At 35.3% G+C, this 19803-nt stretch overlaps 1 long non-coding RNA gene across 5 annotated transcripts in view; it reads left to right on the top strand.

Moving 5' to 3' along the window:
* Positions 1-19803, top strand: part of LOC114687536 — a 62508-nt gene that overhangs the window by 28566 nt on the left and 14139 nt on the right. For 2 of the 5 annotated variants that reach the window (XR_003733680.2, XR_003733679.2), the window contains 3 exons: positions 4245-4351; positions 5813-5937; positions 12948-14383. This is a non-coding gene — a long non-coding RNA (uncharacterized LOC114687536). Of the gene's footprint in view, positions 1-4244; positions 4352-5812; positions 5938-11186; positions 11331-12947; positions 14384-19803 lie in introns of those variants that run through there. The other 3 variants (XR_003733681.2, XR_005089811.1, XR_003733682.2) reach the window with 3 other exon arrangements.

The following is a 19803-nucleotide window of genomic DNA, read 5'->3' as shown; positions in this document are numbered from 1 at the left end:
AGAGAAGCTTTCACCCACAACTTTGACTACCATCAAATCTCTAAGGTCTGCCTCTTTCCACCATCCATGATCCACTCCATTCCTCCATTATTCCTACGTGTCCATCACATATATGTTCATCAAAGCATATCACACAGTATATATTTTTGTCCAAATAGCTTTTCATGCAAATACTCATTACAATGAGTCGTTAGTCTGGTTCAGGGTTTCCGGTTTCTGAAGCACAGTGAATACTGGACAATCACCTAGAGGTTTCTTGGATATCCTGCTATTGTCCACGGTCAGGGTGATTGTAGTCAGATGTTTTCCTGTGTCCTGCTAGGCTTGCAGTTGGAACAAATCTCTCCCATTCGTGTCCTGAGGCAGCTTAGTCCCAAGTAAACACACAGAGGCTTATATTATTTATAAACTGGATGGCCTATGTCTCAAGCTTCTTGCTAGCTAGCTCTTATGACTTGATCCTTGTCTATTAATCTATAAGTTGCCATGTGGCTGTGGCTCCCTGGTATTTTCACATCTTGCGTCTCCTGGCAGTGATGGCATCTCTTTCCCCTCTCCTTTCTTCTTCCTGTTTCTCTCTTCAACTGCTTGCCTAGCTATAACCTGACTTGCCATAGGCAAAACAGCTTTGTTTATTAACCAACCAGAGCAACACATATTCACAGCATACAGAAATACATCCTACAGCACTTCCCCTTTCCCGTCTAATCAAAAAGGAAGGTTTTAACTTTAACATAGTAAAATTACATATAATAGAACAGTTATCAAACAAGAATTATAGTTATAATATCTAGTCTATTTTATTTGATAAAATTAAAGAAAATATTCTATCATTTACCCTATATTTGTGAGTTTAAATTTCATATCTAATTTATCTTTTATCATAACAAATGAAAATTATAATTATCTGATCTTCAACTATATCAAAGAACTCAGAAGGATATAATATTACCTAAGTAAACAGGAAGCGCATTGTAAGCAACTTCCAAAAATCTAGAATGACAGAGACAGCTGGCTGTTCCAGTCATAACTCACATTTTTTGGAAGTCACTTTTTTGCACTTCCTGTTTTACTAGGTAATATTTTTTCATTTTCAGGTCTCTGAGGGAGTTGAAAATTAGATAATTATAGTTATAGTTTTTCTTGTTAAGAAATTCAGAAAAGAAACTCACTGAGAGGTGTTAAGTGTATAAATTTGACAGACATCAAAAGATAGTTTTTGGTTGGTAAATAAGTTCCGACAGAAAGTGAATTAGGTATATTTTGAACTCATTAAAATAGGATAGATAACGAAGTATTTTCTCTGAATTATCAAATGCAGATGGACTAGACATTGTTGATATATTTATTGCTTGTAAATATTATATATAGTCAATGTACTTATTTTATATAGTTATTGTACTTATCGTATATAGTTTTCTTATATTAGTTATAGCTTTTTTATTTTTTACTTTAGACAAAAAAGAGGAAATGTGGTGATGTATTGTGTCTGCAATATATTGTGAACCCTAATCAAGTTAATCTGATGATTGGAGGAGAAAGCCAGCTACTAAAGAAAACATAGAAGTCAGGCAATAACAGCACATGCCTTTAATCCTATCACACGGGAGGCAGATCCATCTGAATCTCTGTGATTTCAAGACTACACTGGGAACAGAGCCAGGCATGGTGGTACATGCCTTTTATCCTGGCACTAACTATAAAGGTCTGGAGGTTTGTATAGACAGACAGGAAGTGACAGAGCTTGGCAGGAAGAGGAAGTGATATAGCTGGGCAGAGAGAGGAAATGAGAGGGCAGAATAGAAAGGCATATAGGTGTGGGTATAAAGAAAGTAAATCTCTTTGGAGACTGAGGTGTCGTGAGGTGAGGTTGTCTGTGACTTGTCCTATTTCTCTGATCTCTCTGTTTTTCACTCCAATATCTGGCTCCAGGTTTTTATTAATAATACTGTCTAGCATTTCAACTACAGGTGATCTTGTTACTAGGCAGGGCATCCAGGGGCAGGATCATCGAGAGCTCTAAGCACTACATACCTCCCTGCCCTTGGTGCCAGCAGCCTCAAGGCTCACCAGATTGACCTTTGTACTTGCAGCCTGTAGGCATCCCCTTCTCACAGTAGGGTGAGCCGCACAGGCTCTCTGCTGCAGCTCACCACAGACCGAAGACTGGCTCTATTCAGTAATGTCAAGTTTTTTGTCTGCTGCAACCAAGCTCTCATATGGCTGCCACACCAGTAAATGCCTGTCTGTCATTTTACTATTCTCTGCCACACAGGTGACTCAACCATCTTTCCATCCAATTTTGTGAGTCCACTTTTTTTTTTAAAGTTTCTTCCCATAAGACTTACCTATTTTTTAGTTGTTCTGCAGATACTGTGGGTTCTGCAGACTTCTGTGCTATTGCCCCTGCCACATCTCCCCTCAGAGCTTCCATGGATGTTTCAGGGTCCCTTGGAGATGCTCTTTATGTTGATTTGATTGAATGATTTTTTGTTTACTTTGTATTTTAACTTTAGATGCTCATGGAATTCTAGATATTAATCCGCTCCTTAATAAACTTTCTCTTCAATACCTGCTTTTCTGTGCTGTGCCAAAGATTATTTTCATGTAAACTCATTTGACATTTTGAGATTAGTTCCTTTGTTGTTGGATTTAGAAAGTCTTTGTGTATGCCTCTGTCTTGAAGTGTTTTGCTTATGTTTTCCTGTCGATAGTGTATTTACGTTATTAGGAAATTTCTATGAATTTCCAAATTTATAGAAAAATGTATTAAATGGATGCATAGGTTAGTGACAAGTAAGGAAAAATCAGTGGAATTAGAAATAGTTGATAAACAACATCAAGATATATATGTGGATATTTGCATTTGAGAGTGCATTTTAAATGGAATTAAAGAAGTGGATGTATGAGTGAAGAAGTATATTTTGTATGCATATTTTAACATAAGTATGTAAACAAGGTTATACACATATACACACATACAGGAGTACAAATGTGTGAGGTGTATTATAAAGTATTGTATGACTTTAGGCTGATTGACAATGGAAAATGAAGATATGGTGGATAGAAAACTGGATTAAGTGATTGAGATTTGCTTGAAAGTGTGTATGGGTCTGGCAATTGAAAAGAAGCTAATTTCTTAATCTCAGTGACCTAAATTTGTGTGTATTTCCCACAATAAGTGGTTAACCATGATTTTTAAAGGTCCTGTGTTTGTGTTAGTTACTTGTGCTAAATGTCACATAGAAAGTAACATTTGTTTTTGCTTTTATCTCCGTATAAAATTCCATGGCTTATTGATTGTCAGAGAGTACAGGTGAGGTCATATAATTGCCCTAAAATTACTATCAGGGAGTACTGTCACTCCAGGTTTTACAGAATTCCAATGAAAACTAAGGAAAAACTATATTGTTAAAATTATGTATTTAAATATAAGTTAATTTTAATTATCTCACTATTAAAATGGCTGAAGTGATAGACATTGAAGTCATTATTAATAGTTATTATTTACCTTGCCATCTTATATACATGTATCAAGCATGGTATACTCATACGTGTATACAATTACATTTTTGTCAAAAGTAATTTATATTGTATAACTAGCTAAACAATTACTGATGCATATCACTGAATGTATCTCTAATTCAAGATTAAGTTTCTACTCATTAAATTTTTATTCTTGCTACTTAGAACTAGTGAAAATGCCATTTACCTAAAACCCAAGAGTGTATAAAGTACAGGTCTCACTTCCTTAAGTGAATTGAAGCAATTTGTAGATTATGTCACATTTTCCTATTTTTATGACAGAAATATTTGATTTTAAAAGATGGTTATTTGCATAATGACTGCTCATGTTTCATGGTAGAGCAAGAATAGAGCAACCATAATACAACTCCAAATCCTAAGCTGTCAAATGTGACAGATACAATAATCAGCATATGTGTGGATATATTTATGGCCTCTAGTTGTAGCAAGCAATGTCTCATTAGCCCTTATGAGAGTCTCACTTATACTCTACTTTCCTGCCCTACTTTGGGCCTGGAGGTCATTTTCTCATTTGCCTCATGAGCTCCTTGATTGTTTTTAAGAGAGGCAGAGGGGCTCTCTTAAAATTATTTTAGAGGCTTATTTATACAGTTCTGTTTATTCCCAGAGTTTAGGTCTAAAGCAATCAAAAATATTTTTCAGATATTTTTTATTATTTTTATTTACTTGGATGTCTGTTTGTGTGTGAATGCCACAAGTATGCAGGTGCCTGAGGAGTAGAGAAGATTATATTGGATCCTACTGGAGCTTCGGTTGTGAGCTTCCCAACATGGGTGCAAGGAACCAAACTTGGGTCTTCTAGAAGGTTAGCAAGTCTTTTACCTATGAGCTCTCCCTCTAGCTGTAAAATATGTTTTTGTTTGTTTGTTTGCTTGTTCCATAGGTGTATAATAGAGAGCTTATCTAGTATGCGGGAGGCCCTGAATATAGTCCTTAGCTTCATACAACCAGTAGTATAAATGTATGTTTCTTGTGCTTGTGTCTGCAGTAACCTATATATACGTACCCATCTGTTATCTGTGGCTCACAAAGAAATATTGATAAATGAGGTCACCAAAGGGTATTGTTGTGTAATAGTAAAATATCATGTGAAACAAAGGTGCCATATAAGAGTCATTGGATATTCTTTTGAATGATTATTCAATTTTATCATACTAAGACACAAAATGTTGGTTTCTGTGACTTCAAACTGACTAGATGGGATGCTGCATATAATTCAAATGGAATGCTTCACTATAAAGTGAAGATCAGCAGAAGGCAGTATTTTATATTTGTAATTCCAGCACTTAGGAGGTTAAATCAGGAAGGTGAGTTCAAATATAGAATGGCTGCTTAGTGTGACTCTGTTGATACAAACCAACAAATAAAAATGATAGGTTACAGTTGATGTTTTAAGAATAATTGATAAAGTCTGGCTAGGGATATTGATTATTGATTAAAAGCACATATTGTTCTTGCACAGAACCTAGGTTCAGTTCTTAGGACCCATATGGTAGCTCATAGACAGCTGTAACCCCAGTTCCAGGATATTTTATGCCTGCTTATGTCCTCTTTAGGCACTAAGCATGTGCATGCTTGCAAGAAAAGCACTCATACACATTAAATTGAAATAAATTACAAAACAGAGAATTGAAAAGGATCTGGAATGATATCTTAGCTGATAAGAGCACTTGGTGCTCTTTCAGAGGACTTGAGTCCAGTTCTAAGCACCTATCTTTGATGGTTCACAGTTGCTTATAACTCCAGCTCCATATGATCCAACACCCTTTTGTAGCCTCCACAGGCACTGTACTTTTATGTACACAAACATGCAGAAAGATATATACATATACACACATTTTTTTAAAGTTTTAAATAAATATAGGGATAAGTGTATAGACAAATCTGTTACATGATTAGGTTTCATGTCCCTTGATAGATATAATCATTATTACGGCTTGATTAAAAACGGAATGCTACAGAAAGATGACCCATATAAGAACAAACTGATACTGCAAATCAGGTGTAAAGTTAAAGGAAAAGACAAAAGCTGAAGGGTGAAACCACAGTAGTGTTCTTAAAACAAAATATTTTTACAGTTAAAAAAACAATTCAAATTGCATAATTACTAGTGAGCTGACAAACTATTTTTTTCTAATCAAGATTATTTTTCACCTTATCTTAATTACTTATTAGAGAATATTCTTATATGTCTCAGGCTGACCTTTAATGAACTGTGTAGCAAAGGATAACCATTTAACTTTTGATCCCCCTACCCCTACTTTAGGAGGATTCTGGGATTACAATCACGTATCACAGCACCAGGTTTATGTGGTTCTGGGGCTCAAACTCATAGAATCCTGAAGGCTGGATAACTACTCTACCAATTGAAGTACTACACCCAAACCAAAGGTAAACTTTTATTTTTTAATAATTTGGGATCTGGGATCATAGCCAATACCCCTATTCCCAGTACTCAGGAAATTGTTATAGGAGGGTTATAAGAGTTCAGGACCATCTTAAGAGATGGCTCAGCAGTTAAAGGCACTGAATGCTCTTCTAGATGGACCTAGGTTCAAATCCCAGCACCCACATAGCAACTCACACCTGTCTGCGACTCCAGTTTCAGGAGACCCGACACCCATGGCAAAAACACCAATGCATGTAAAAAAAAAAAAAGAAAAAAATTATAAAACACCCATCTTAAACTATATAACACCCATGGCATGGTGGCTTTCACCTTTAATCCAAGTGTTCAGGATGCTGAGGTTGAATGAGCATTGAGAATTCAAAGAAAGTCTGATATGTATATTGAGTTCCAGTTTAGGCTGGGGTAGAGTCAGAATATGTATAAAAATAACAATACTAAAAAACACATAAAATCAAAACAATTTGGGTACTCTTGGATTTTGTGTATGTCAGCCAACAACTTTATGATTGCATCTTGTCATAGTATGTGTCATTTTTCTTTCATATTTTCTACCGCTCTACTAAAATGTTTTCAATATAAGAAGTAAGAGTTTATGCTGAGTATGTTGGTGCATACCTGTAAGTTAAGATACAGGGAGGCTTATACAGTTCTATTTTTGATTCAAGAATAGACTAGGTTACATCCAAAAAGCCTCTCTGAAAAAATAAGTCATACTTTCAGATACTTTATAGCCTGTCACTTCCATGTCAATCTAAAACAAAGTCTTAATTTTTGTAGACTTTATTCTCTGAAAGAGCCCACAGGTATCAGTACATTTGTTGTACTATTTATAAATTTTCATTTAATATATTCAATCTGATATGTTTACAATATTTGAAGATAGGACATATGCTATTTGAATTTCATTAAATACACAAAATATCAGATTGTGAAGTGATTGTCAGCCTTAATAGAAGAAGTACAAGTTTTTCTAAATTTTGATTTAGTTTTTATAGAAGGATTATATACATTTTGACTTATATTTTCTATTATGCCCATATACTGTTATTTGCATCTAATCTAGGAATAGTGTTGCACAACTCTAGTCCTAGCTACTCAAGATTTAATACAGGAAGGTTGAAAGTTTGAGGTCAGCTTGGCAACAGTGAGACCTCTTCTCCACGTCTCAACAACAAAAAAGGTGATGATATTATCTACACAGGGTCTATAATCTTTTATCTGTATACTCAGTAAATGTAAATTTTCTAAATTTATCAATAAATGTTTAAGAATATACCAATGGTGGATGAATAGAGGAAAACTGGGAAGCAGGTAAAGAAAAAACTGAAAGATGACATAAGTCAAAAAGATAGTGGGATGTAACATTTGCTACATGTGACACATGTGAATATTAGTTCCATGTGCATGATTACCAATGTTACTAGCTGTATTGGGTAGTACATAGTTTCTGATGTAAAAGTAGATTGCTAGTACCCTTTTATTTGGTGAATGAATGAAAAATTTCAAACATGATTTAATTTCTTCTCACAAGCTTCCTTTAAAAGCAAACACCAAATAAATATCAGCTATAGGTAAGGTCTTGAAGGCATATATTATAATATTTAAGATGTTCTTTTGTCTACATGGATTATAAATAATAACTTAGCTGGGCATGGGTGGCAAATACCTTTAATACCAGGACTCAGGAGATAGAAACAGGTAGATCTCTGTGTTTGAGGCCATCCTGGTCTGCAGAGAGAGTTCCATAACAGCTGGAACTACAAAGAAACCCAGTCTTGAAAAAGAAAACAAACAAACAAAATCACTCTCTTAGTTGTTCAAAATTGTTTTTTTCTTAGAGACATACATACATTATGGCCCATATATTTATCAAATATTTTAATAAAAAATTAATTTGTTATGATAGGACAGCATTCCATGAAATTGATATTTGAAATACAAGTGCTTTCTTATCCTTAGTGATTTTGTTAATTTTCAATTGCTGTGAGAAAATAAAAAACCAACATGACCAAGGGAACTTATAAAGGTAATCATTTACTGAGGATTTGCAGTTCAGAGGGTTAGTCCATGACTACCACAGAAGAAAGAATGGCAGCAAGCAGGCAGACATGGTGTTGGAGTAGTAGCTGAGATCTTACATCTTGATCTACTAGCAGAAGGCAGAGTAGTATCTGAGAATGGCCTGGGCTTTTGAACTATCCACACTCACCACCAATAACATACCTCCTCCAACAAGGCCACATGTCTTAGTCATTGCTCAGCAGTTCTCCCACCTGGGGATGTGATGACGAAAGTTATGCTTTAAGTTTAAATTATTACTGTGTTTAAGAGATCTATAAACCAAAAATGCCTCTAATCTGTAAGCCCCACTAGCCTAAGGACAGATATTTTCCTAGAGTGCTTGGGCTATTATTCATGTAAGATAACAAACCAAACATTTCATTTTATAAATAAAGTTTGTTGGCCCAACTACACAGGACATGCTTGATCACATGTAGTCAGGAGGTTTGGAGGCAGAAGTATTCTGGATGTGTGCTTGCTCCCAAATGGATGAAGGCAGAAAGTACACAGTTTCTAACCTTGAAGTTTTTTTTGTTTGCTTGTTTGTTTTGTTGTTTTTTTATTTTTTATTTTATAATTTAATTTAATTTTACATATCAGCCACGGATCCCCTGTCCTCCCTCCTCCTCCCCCCTGCCCTCCCCCCCAGCCCACTCCTCATTCCCATCTCCTCCAGGTCAAGGACTGCCCTGGGGATTCAGCTCAGCCTGGTAGATTCAGTCCAGGCAGGTCCATTCCCGTCCTCCCTTCACCCAGGCTGAGCAAAGTGTCCCTGCATAGGCCCCAGGCTCCAAACAGCCAGCTCATATACTAAGGACAGGACCTGGTCCCACTGCCTGGGGGCCTCACAAACAGTTCAAGCTAATCAACTGTCTCACTCATCCAGAGGGCCTGATCCAGTTGGGGGCTCCTCAGCTATTGGTTCATAGTTCATGTGTTTCCACTAGTTTGGCTATTTGTCCGTGTGATTTTTCCAATCATGGTCTCAACAATTCTCGCTCATACAATCCCTCCTCTTTTTTGCCAATTGGACTCCTGGAGCTCCACCTGGGGCCTGGCCGTGAACCTCTGCATCCGCTTCCATCAGTCATTGGATGAGAGTTCTACCAAAACAGTTAGGATGTTTGGCCATCTGATCACCATAATAGGTCAGTTCGGGCTTCTCTCAACCATTGCCAGTAGTCTATTGTGGAGGTATCTTTGTGGATTTCCGGGGACCACTCTAGCACTTTGTTTCTTCCTATTTCCCATGGAATCTTCATTTATCATGGTCTCTTTTTTCCTTGTTCTCCCTCTCTGTTCTTGATGCAGCTGGGATCTCCCACTCCCCTAAGCTCTCTTTCCCTCGACCCTTGCCCTTCATTAACCCCCTTCACGTCCAGTTTGCTCATGTAGATCTCATCCATTTCTCTGTTGTTGGGCGATCCCTTTGTATTTCTTAGGGTCTTCTTTACTAGCTAGCCTCCCTGGAGTTGTGAGTAGCAGTCTACTCATCCTTTGTTTCACATCTAGTGTCCTCCTATGAGTGAGTATATACCATGTTTGTCTTTCTGAGTCTGGGTAACCTCACTCAGGATGATTTTTTTCTAGATCCATCCATTTGCCTGCAAACCTCATGATGTCATTGTCTTTCTCTGCTGAGTAATACTCCATTATGTATATGTACCACATTTTATTTATCCATTTTTCAGTTGAAGGGCATCTAGGTTGTTTCCAGGTTCTGGCTATTACAAACAATGCTGCTATGAACACAGCTGAGCATGTGCCCTTGTGGTATTATTGAGCATTCCTTGGGAATATGCCCAAAAGTGGTATAGCTGGGTCTTGGGGGAAGATTGATTCCCAATTTTCTAAGAAAGTACCGTATTGATTTCCAAAGTGGCTGTACAAGCTTGCATTCCCACCAACAATGGAGGAGAGTTCCCCTTGCTCCACATCCTCTCCAGCATAAGCTGTCTTCAGTGTTTTTGATCTTAGCCATTCTGACATGCATAAGGTGATATCTCAAAGTCGTTTTGATTTGCATTTTCCTGATGATTAGGGATATTGAGCAATTCCTTAAATGTCTTTCAGCCATTTGAGCTTTCTTTGTTGAGAATTCTCTTTTTAGTTCTGTAGCCCATTTCTTAATTGTTGGGTATTTTGATGTCTTATTTCTTGAGCTCTTTATATATTCTGGATATCAGTCCTCTGTCAGATGTGGGGTTGGTGAAGATCTTTTCCTATTCTGTAGGCTGTTTCTTTGTCTTGTTGATCATGCCCTTTCTCTACAAAAGTTTCTCAGTTTCAAGAGGTCCCATTGATTAATTGTTTCTCTCAGTGTCTGTGCTACTGGTGTTATATTTAGGAAAATCAAGACCAGATAAACTATTTAAATAGTCCAACAACCCCTAAGGAAATAGAATCAGTCATTAAAAGTCTCTCAACAAAAAAAGTCCAGGACTAGATGGTTTCAGCACAGAATCCTACCAGATCTTCAAAGAAGAATAAATACCAATACTCTTTAAATTGTTCCACACAATAGAAACAGAAGGAACATTACCAAACTCCTTCTATGAGGCTAAAATTACCCTGATTCCTAAGCCAAACAAATATGCAACAAAGAAAGAGAACTACAAACCGATCTCCCTCATGAACATTGATGCAAAAATACTCAATAAAATACTGGCAAGCAGACTCTAAGAATACATCAAAACAATTATCCACCATGAACAAGTAGGCTTCATCCCAGGGATGCAAGGGAGGTTCAACATACAAAAGTCCATCAATGTAATACAACCTTGAAGTTTTTGCCTTTATAAGCCCCTGACTAATCTACTGTCATACTCTGGGAATCCTGGGTATGGATCTGGCCATTGTCTATTGTTCTAGCCAATGTTTAATAAAGCTTACTAAAATTTGGCTCAAATTTTGTGGTAATGATCTTATTCTTGCCTGGTGGATTAGCAGGGACCAAGAATTCAAATATATGAGCCTGTGGGAGCTCTGCTCCTTCAAACCACTGCATTCTAGTCCCTGGGCCACAAAAGCTTCTGGTTATATCACAATTTAAAATTTAGTTGAACTTCAAAACTCCCCATAGTCTTTGACAGTCTTAACACAGTTTTAAAGTCCGAAGTCTCATATGAAAATCTTATGTCAAAGGGCTCATATGTCTTTCTCTTCCCAGCTCAATTGGCTGAAATATACTCCTTTCTCTTGGGCTAGTTGCACTCCCTGCCTAAAGACCTACTTGACAGATATCCCATGGTTCTGAAACCTCCAATGTTCTGGGGTCCTCTTCATGCAATGCCCTCTCAAGACCTCCATGCAGGTACTCCACTTCCATAAGTCTGTTCTCAGCAGCTTTTCATAACTATAGAGGAAGATCTCAAGACCTATTTACTCTAAAGCCAGAACCACATGACCTTCACTCTCTAGTTCAGTTGCTCTCTTGGGTAGAACTTGGCCTTTCTTGGAATTATATTCGCATAAGTTTTGATTTGTTATTGCTTCTTAGAACATTCCTTATGTCTTTTCCTTTCACAAGTTGAAGGTAGAATCTTTCCCTGAGAGCATTATACCCTTTATTTCATTCACTTCAGGCCTCTTCTTATCTTTTTAGTACAAGTCTTAGCTCCAACATTAAATTTTCTGGTGCTCTTTTTCTTTTAAAATTGTAGATTTATAATTTTTAACTTGTTTGCTCTTTTTCTTTGTGGACTTGCATAAGAATTATTACTAATAACCAAGTGACAGAATCAATATTAGGCTGTCTTGAAATCTCCTCTGCCAAAGAAGTTAATCTATTATTTTTCAATTTAGTCTCAAGAAGATTGTTAGTAGAAAGGAAAAAATTAACAAATTCTTTGCCAAAATATCACACAATGGTCTCTAGCCAAGTTACTAATATTATTCTTCTGTAAAACCTTGTGATAGGCCTCCATGGGCCACATTACCTTTTGCGCTATTATCTTCCAAATTTCTAGTAAGATGGCCTGGTAAGCCCTGCTTTCATCATCCAACCACTTGCCATGTCCAAAAATTCAAATTCTTATACATTCTCCCGAAAAAACAATGTAGTAAATCTTATCACATCAATGCCTCACACCTGGTACCAACTTCTGTCTTTGCTATTTTTTAATTGCTATGACAAAATGCCATGAATAAGGAGACCTTTAAAAGAAACTATTCAGTAGGATCTTACTGTTTCAGAGGGTAAGCCCACGACTGTCATGGCAGCAGATAGGCATTTTATTCAAACCACTGCACTTAGAATCATCAGAAATTGCACTAGAAGCATTTAGGAATTCAGTGACAATGGATATGTGTTTTGTTTTTGTTTTTCTCAGAGACAGGGATTCCTGTATGCATCCTGGGTTGCCAGGAATATATAATCTACATAATCCCTTTGCTGTGGAGTCCCTTATTTTGGGATTTTGATTTTGGGAAAATATTTCCATAAAATATTATTGAATATAATGCATATTTTAACAGATTAGCTGCTAACTAAGAACATATATAGGAAATGTTAGGTCCAAAATTTAAGTAAGTGGTTAAATAACATAGAACTATTTAGAATAAGAAATAAAAGAAGGAAATGAAATGAAAGCAGTCATTTTTTTTTTTTTTTTTTTTTTTTTTTGGTTTTCCGAGACAGGGTTTCTCTGTGTAGCTTTGCGCCTTTCCTGGAGCTCACTTGGTAGCCCAGGCTGGCCTCGAACTCACAGAGATCCGCCTGGCTCTGCCTCCCGAGTGCTAGGATTAAAGGCGTGCGCCACCACCACCTGGCGAAAGCAGTCATTTTTATAGAGTATTTTTCGTTGCATTCAGAATTAGAAGCTGCTTTTATGGAGTTTTGGTAAAATCTTGAGGATGATTTGTATCCATTGGAAACCAGGTAATATGTTATTCTTTTTCACTTATAATCTACATTTCTGTACTCTCCCAGGTGGTGGCCAAATATACCTTCTGAAGAGGTTTTATCATCAGGATTTCCCTAATACACTTATTGTATTTACTGTTTCTGGAGTCTTATTCAACCCTTATCATCTCACAACTTGTATAGAAGACTTCAGTGGAATATAAAAGACCTGGTTTTGGCAAGTAATTGACTGGGACGTTCAGTACTTCTGCTTTCAGTATATCTTGTGCTCACTTATTGTATGTTACCTCTTCTCTTATTCATATTTTACTTTTTAAATGGAAGAGACTTTTATGTGTAGGTAGTACAATTATTGTACACAGATATTTTTATGATACTTCAGATGATAAGAAGGTTTTCTGACTAATTGACTTTCCCTGTATACCAGTTTTGTTATCATTTGTGAGATGGTTTCATCCCCTTTAAACAAGAAACTCAAATTTCACGCAATCCCCAGAGAAGATCATCTTCCACAGTCATATTCTCTAGGGAAGACCCTCCTCTGATTTCTGTTTTATTGGTATTACTGGCCTCTGTCTGGGCCAGGAAAATGGGTCTCTGTGGTTTATCTTTTCTCCAATACCTCAACCGCAGACTTCAATACCATTGCAACTATGAGTATGTAGAGAAATGTTCTTGCATTGTTGAGGAGAACCATGCAGATGCTCTAATCACTTTACTGGTATCACCTATGTCCCTTCAGGTAAGGGTAAAACCTCACTGTTTCAAAGAGATTTGAGTTTATTACACAGTGTGTTGATTTTCACTTGTTCCTGCTTAAATTAAGTGAAGTCATAAAGTACTATTTATTTTAAATATTAGTTGTCTGTTTTTAGACCATAAGTCATACTGTTCATCAGGAAATTACTATCTGAATTTCTCAACCTGTTTTAATAGTTGTTAAGAGTACAAACAACTGATAAGAATTTTTAAAGTGTGTGTGTGTGTGTGTGTGTGTGTGTGTGTGTGCTCTTATGTAAGTATGTTCATGTTAGGTGTCTGTAGAGGTCAGAAATCAAAGTCAGATCCCCTGGAGCTGGAGTTATGGGTGAGCCATGATCACTCAAGCACCAGATATTTTAAGGTTATTTAATAATTCCTTTCTTTGAAAGTTTGTGTAGTTTAACAGTGGAAAAAGGTGATTTCCATCCAAGCCTGGCAACCTCAGTTTTGTATTTGTAACTCAAGTGGGACAGAATATAGCAGAAAACAGAAGATTTAATGGATTTTTCTAATCTCATAAATTTGTAGTATAACACATGTTTCATTATATTATTATGACATTGCAGCTGGATTCTGAGGTATGTCCTGTGTTCTTTTTATGATATCCATTTAATTCACAGGCAGTGAAGTTCCTTCTTTAACAGCAAAGTTAATGTATTTCAGTTAATTTCCTATATTAACACTTTGAAAGTTCATATTAATCTTGATTCTAATCAGACACAGTGACAGTGCTTGAAACAGAAGATAATACAACTTGTCAGTTTGTGTTAGGGGTCACAAAACTTTTTCTGTAAGGCTCCAGATTTATAGATCATATTGTTGCAACCAGGAATCTGTTCTTGCAGTTCAACAGTGTCAAGGGCTAATTATAAAACTGTAACCCACTAAATAGTTACAGTGCATAAATCCTGTGGCAGATTTAGACTCTAGCAGATGATTTCAATCTCTTAGTGTACTGTATGGTTCTAGTTTCATCCATAGGATCTTTGATAAATTTTGAAACAGAAGAGACACAAAGAATGTCTTTGCTTGTACTAGTTTCTGAATCTTTTACATCAGTGGTTGTCAACCTGTGGATTGTGATCCCTTTGAGGTTCAACAAACCTTCCATGGAGGTCACTTAAGACTATTGTAAAACAGATATTTATATTACAATTCATAACAGTAGCCAAATTGCAGTTATGAAGTAGCAAAAAAAATAATTTTATGGTTAGTGGGTCACCACAGCATGAAGAACTGTATTAAAGGGTCACAGCCTTAAGGAAGGTTGAGAAGCACTACTCTAAACATTCAAATACATAGTTATATTTATCATTGAAAGAAATATTTAAGCCTTTTGATACTTGGCCCTTAAATTTTTTAAAATAAATTTTAAATTTAGATGTTTTAGCACATTGAAATATGGCCATCAACAATGATTAAAGTATTCTGTGCTCATTCATTCTTAATCTTCTATCCACATTCCACAGCACTGATGGGTTAAGCATTCATATATGTATCAGTCAGTAACTTTCTAATGTTTATATAAATGTAGGTGGAGGTTGTAGATGTATGATCTTTGTACTGTTGCCTTTAAACTTTCTATTTAATATATCATGGGTGTATTTCCAAACTAGTAGTTTAGGTTTATAAAAATGTGATTTGCTCCTACATGTGATACTGTTGATGATGCTATAATTATATAACTTTGAAAATGTATTTGGGTTCCTAATTATGTAATAGTTTTCTATGTATGATAATATTATATCAGCTTCTGTGGTTTCTGTAAACATTGTAAAAATGCTCTTAAGTACTTTCTGGGCTAAGCTGGAGCAGTGGTGTAATGACAGTGCTAATTTTCATAGACGTGTTTATTATGTTTCAAAACATTTAAATAATAGTCAATCTAATGGGTGAAATAGTATTTTTAAAACTTAAGCCTAATTTAAATGTTAAGTGGCCAAGATTTTATAAAATTAAACAGTTTTAGATGTAGAAGCCACTAAAAGCTTCTAAATTTTGCACTTTCTCGTAAATTCCTTTAGTATATATGGCAATGAGTTTTTTTCTTTCTCTTTTATTTTGATAAAATTTTAGAGCCAGATGCTCTTCATCTAGGTTTACTATTTGCATTCCTTTCACTCATCATGTCCTTTCCTCTTTCCCTCCCTTTCCTCTCATCTTATTTCTGTTTATATGTGTCACTTTGTTTTCTGAACTATGTATTAGTTGCAGATATGATGTTCAAATTGCCCAGTATTTTTCTGCGTGTACATTATAAAAGTGTGTGTGTGTGTTCCTTTAAACCTGGCTTAATTTTTTTTGGTTTTGTGAGATAGGGTTTCTCAGTGTAATATCCCTAGCTGTCTTGGCACTACCTCTGTAGATCAGGCTGGCTTGGAACTCACAGAGATTCCCCTGCCTCTGCCTCCCAAGTGCTGGGATTAAAGGCTAGTGCCACCACCACACAGCTAGACCTGGTTTAAAATTAAGAACCTTTATGACTCTGATGTGTAGTTTTTCCTTTATCATATCATACCATATCATACCAAGTATACTATATTATATTATTATCACTTAGAAGCCTGTTTATTTTCTAATGAGAGACAAATGGTGATTCTATATGGGAAGGTAAGTAGAGAGAAACTGGGAAGAGTAGACAGAGATAGAATCATACTTTGTATGTGAGAAAAAAAATCTTTCATTAAAAGGAAAAAATAAAGAATATCAGATATATCATCACTAGTTTAAAAGTACGCTATATGCATTGCATAAATTTACATGTCAATAGTTGTTTTTTTCTTTCTTTTTCCATTCTGTGGAAATAACAGTATTTGCAGAAGCCATGTCTCTTTATGTTATATCCATTATTCTATCTTGGTCCTCGATGGCATTGGTGTTCTTGAGAAATAGCACACTTCAGGTTTTGAGATTCTTCAGCTTATTTTTTTCCTTATGAAATTTTTGAGGACATGTATTTATGGTAGGAATACTTCCGAATAAATGTATGTTGTCTTCAACAAATCATGCAAGTAAAATATGTTTATCCTCGCAATATGGATATTCATTTCATTTAATTGGAACTGACATCTTTCTCCAATGTTACAGTTACTTCTTCCTAAATAAACACTACATAGAAAGACAATTTTCAATTATGTAAATCTTTTTATAAACAAATTTTAGCACTATCAATTTAAATATTCCTTGTGTTTCTATTTTTGAAAACTGTAAGAAAATTAGATGACAGATCTCTGAAAGTCTGGTAGAATTCTTTCATGAATCACTTTGAGCCTGAGCTTTTCTTATTTTTGTTGTTTTATTTTTGTGTAATATATTTTGATGATGTTGTTTGGTTCTCCCAAATTCTTCCAGATCCTCCCTATCTACCCAACTTTCTGTTCTTTCTCTCTCTCAAACACAAAAGCCAAACCAAACATCAAAACAAACAAAAAAATCAGTAAGAGAAAAAAATGCCTAAACAAACTGAAACATAAAGCAACAAAAATAAATGTAGTCTTGGGGATGTAATTTATTTATTTCATATTTAATTTTTATGGTTGTTTTGAGACAAGCTCTCACTATGAAACCTTGGCTGTCTTAGTATTGCCTACATTCAGGCTGCCCATGAATGCATAGAGCTCCACAGAGCTTTCTTTGCTTCTGCAGGGCTGGGTTGAGAGGCATACATCACCATACCTAGATGGGCTATTTATTTTTGACTTAGAAGGGATTTTGCTACTGTTTCTTTTATCTTATTTTTGGTTGTTGTTGGTTTTTTTTGTTTGTTTGTTTGTTGTGCTTTTTTGTTTCAGTTTTTGTTTTTGTTTTTGAGACAAGGTTTCTCTGTGTAGCCTTAGCTGTCCTGGAACTCCCTTTTTGGATCAGGCTAGCTTGGAACTCTGCTTCTAGAGTGCTGGGATTAAAGGCATGTGCGCCCATTGCCAGGCTGTTACTGTTTATATCTTCTTGTTTATTTTGAGTATCTTAACCTATTGATCTCTTCTTGGTTTTACTTTGGTGGTTTGGAGAAATCTAGAAATTCACTCAGTTGTTTTTGATTTTCTAACATAATAAAGCACATGTTTTTAAAGTGATCCCTTATAGTATTCTAAATTTCTTTGGTCTTTGTCATGTTTCCCTGTCCATCTCTGATTCTAGTTTTTTGGGTCATCTCTTTCCTTCTTTTGCTTAATTGGGCCAAGAATCCATCAAATTTGTTCATCTCTTCAGAGAACCAGCTCATATGTGCATTGGTTCCTTATACTTTTATTCCATTTAATTAATATCTGCTCTTATTTTTATTATTTCTTGAAAACTGCTGGATTGTATTTTGGTTTGTTCTTGTTTTTCCAAAATCTTGATCTATATCATTAAGTTATTTATTTGTGCTGTTTCTGGTTTTTGATTTTGTTCTGTTTGGTTTGGTTAACAGTTGGACTTGCTATGTAGCCCTGACTATCTGGAACTTACTATGTAAAGCTGGTTACCCTTGAACTTACAGAATTCTACCTGCCTCTGCTTCTATTTCTAATTTTTAATGTAGGATTCAGAGCTATACATTTATCTCTTAGTACTGCTTTTAATATGTCCCAAAGCTTTTGTTGTACTGTTTTATTATTAATTTACGTCCTGCTTTTAATTTTTTTCTTTGATTTCTTCCTTGAACCATTCATCATTCAGTAATTTTTTTTCTTATGTCCATGAGCTTCTGTAGTTTTGGCTGATTTAAAGTATTATTGAATTATAGTCATGTAAGATATATAGAATTATTTCATTTTTTCTGAATTTTAAAAATACTTATTTTGTATAATTTAGACAACAAATGAAATACAAATATCTATTATTTCTGTTGATATTATCATTTAAAATGAGATGGTCATATAATCTAATGCTTGAAAAAAAGATGAGTTTGAATGTTTGTATTTGGATGGCTCCCAGATGTGGGCATTATCTTTACCATCCTTTGGTATGAAAGGATTAATTAAAGTGATTAAGTAAAAAACAAACAAAACTAGGGAGGAGCACTGATAATTTACCACTTATATTGAATATGTCTGAAAACAGCCAATAGCACCAATGTTTATGGCATATCCAAGAAAGTTATTGAATAGTCTTCCAAAATGAAGACACTGTTATAGTCCCTAGCTGGAAACCTTCCAGTATTCTGCTTTTCTGTTGCCTGTGTGTTTGATAATTTAAAATTTGGTATGTTGTACTTACTTGATCACATAGTATTATGCAATAATCATTTCAACTTTGCTTTCATTTCTCCACAAGAAAGGTAAATTCCAAATTGATAGAAATATAGATTCTAAAGATATATTCCTTCTCAAAATTTCACATTTAGTGTTTCCTCAGAAAGAGTATTCTCATTTAAGTACTTGTAGTGCTTTTGGGACAAATTGCCTTTGTGTGTGTGTGTGCCATAGAGATAACTCATCAAGTATAGGTGCTTACCACTAAGGCTAATGATCTGAGTTTTATTTCTTGCATCCACACGTTGGAAGGAAAGAATTGATTTCTATAAAGTGTCCTCTGAATTTTGGCATGAGATATACAGACATACTTTTTGAGATGAAGAGAAGGTCAATTTATATAGTTCAGACAGCTTTAATCATATGATCACCTTGTTGGCCTCCACTGTCAGTCTCCTTAGTGCAGTAATTCCAGGGTGCACCATCGTATTTGACCCATGTTGTCTACATATATTTTGTTTATTCAAACATGTTAGGTAAGATAAAGATCACCTTGGTTGAACTCTACAGATAAATAGTAGTAACACAAAAACTAGAATTAAGTAAGGAAGATTCATGGATATTTCAGAGTTGCATGTAATCTACATGTTTGATATATGTATATGTAATTATGGAGAAAAACTGGTATTTGGAATATATTTGTGAAGTATTGCTAGTACAATTTGATAAATTGATAATTATTACTAGGTGTTATAAGGTTTTTCGAGACTGAATAAACAGCCAGACATGTTAGCATGTACCTGTAATCCCAGTGTCTGGAGAGAGAGAGAGACACAGAATTAGCTTGAGTTTCAGGTAAACCTGGGTTATATAGAAATATCATGTATTAACAATTAAGGAAAAACTAAAAATTAAAATCTGAGAAAAATTTGACACCATTTATTATCATTACTATATTGAACAAAGTTACTTTTCTCAGCATTTGA

Source organism: Peromyscus leucopus, chromosome 1 (assembly GCF_004664715.2).
Source record: "Peromyscus leucopus breed LL Stock chromosome 1, UCI_PerLeu_2.1, whole genome shotgun sequence".
Lineage (NCBI taxonomy): Eukaryota > Metazoa > Chordata > Mammalia > Rodentia > Cricetidae > Peromyscus > Peromyscus leucopus.
The sequence above is the reverse complement of the archived record's forward strand: the minus strand, read 5'-3'. Positions and strand labels throughout refer to the sequence as shown.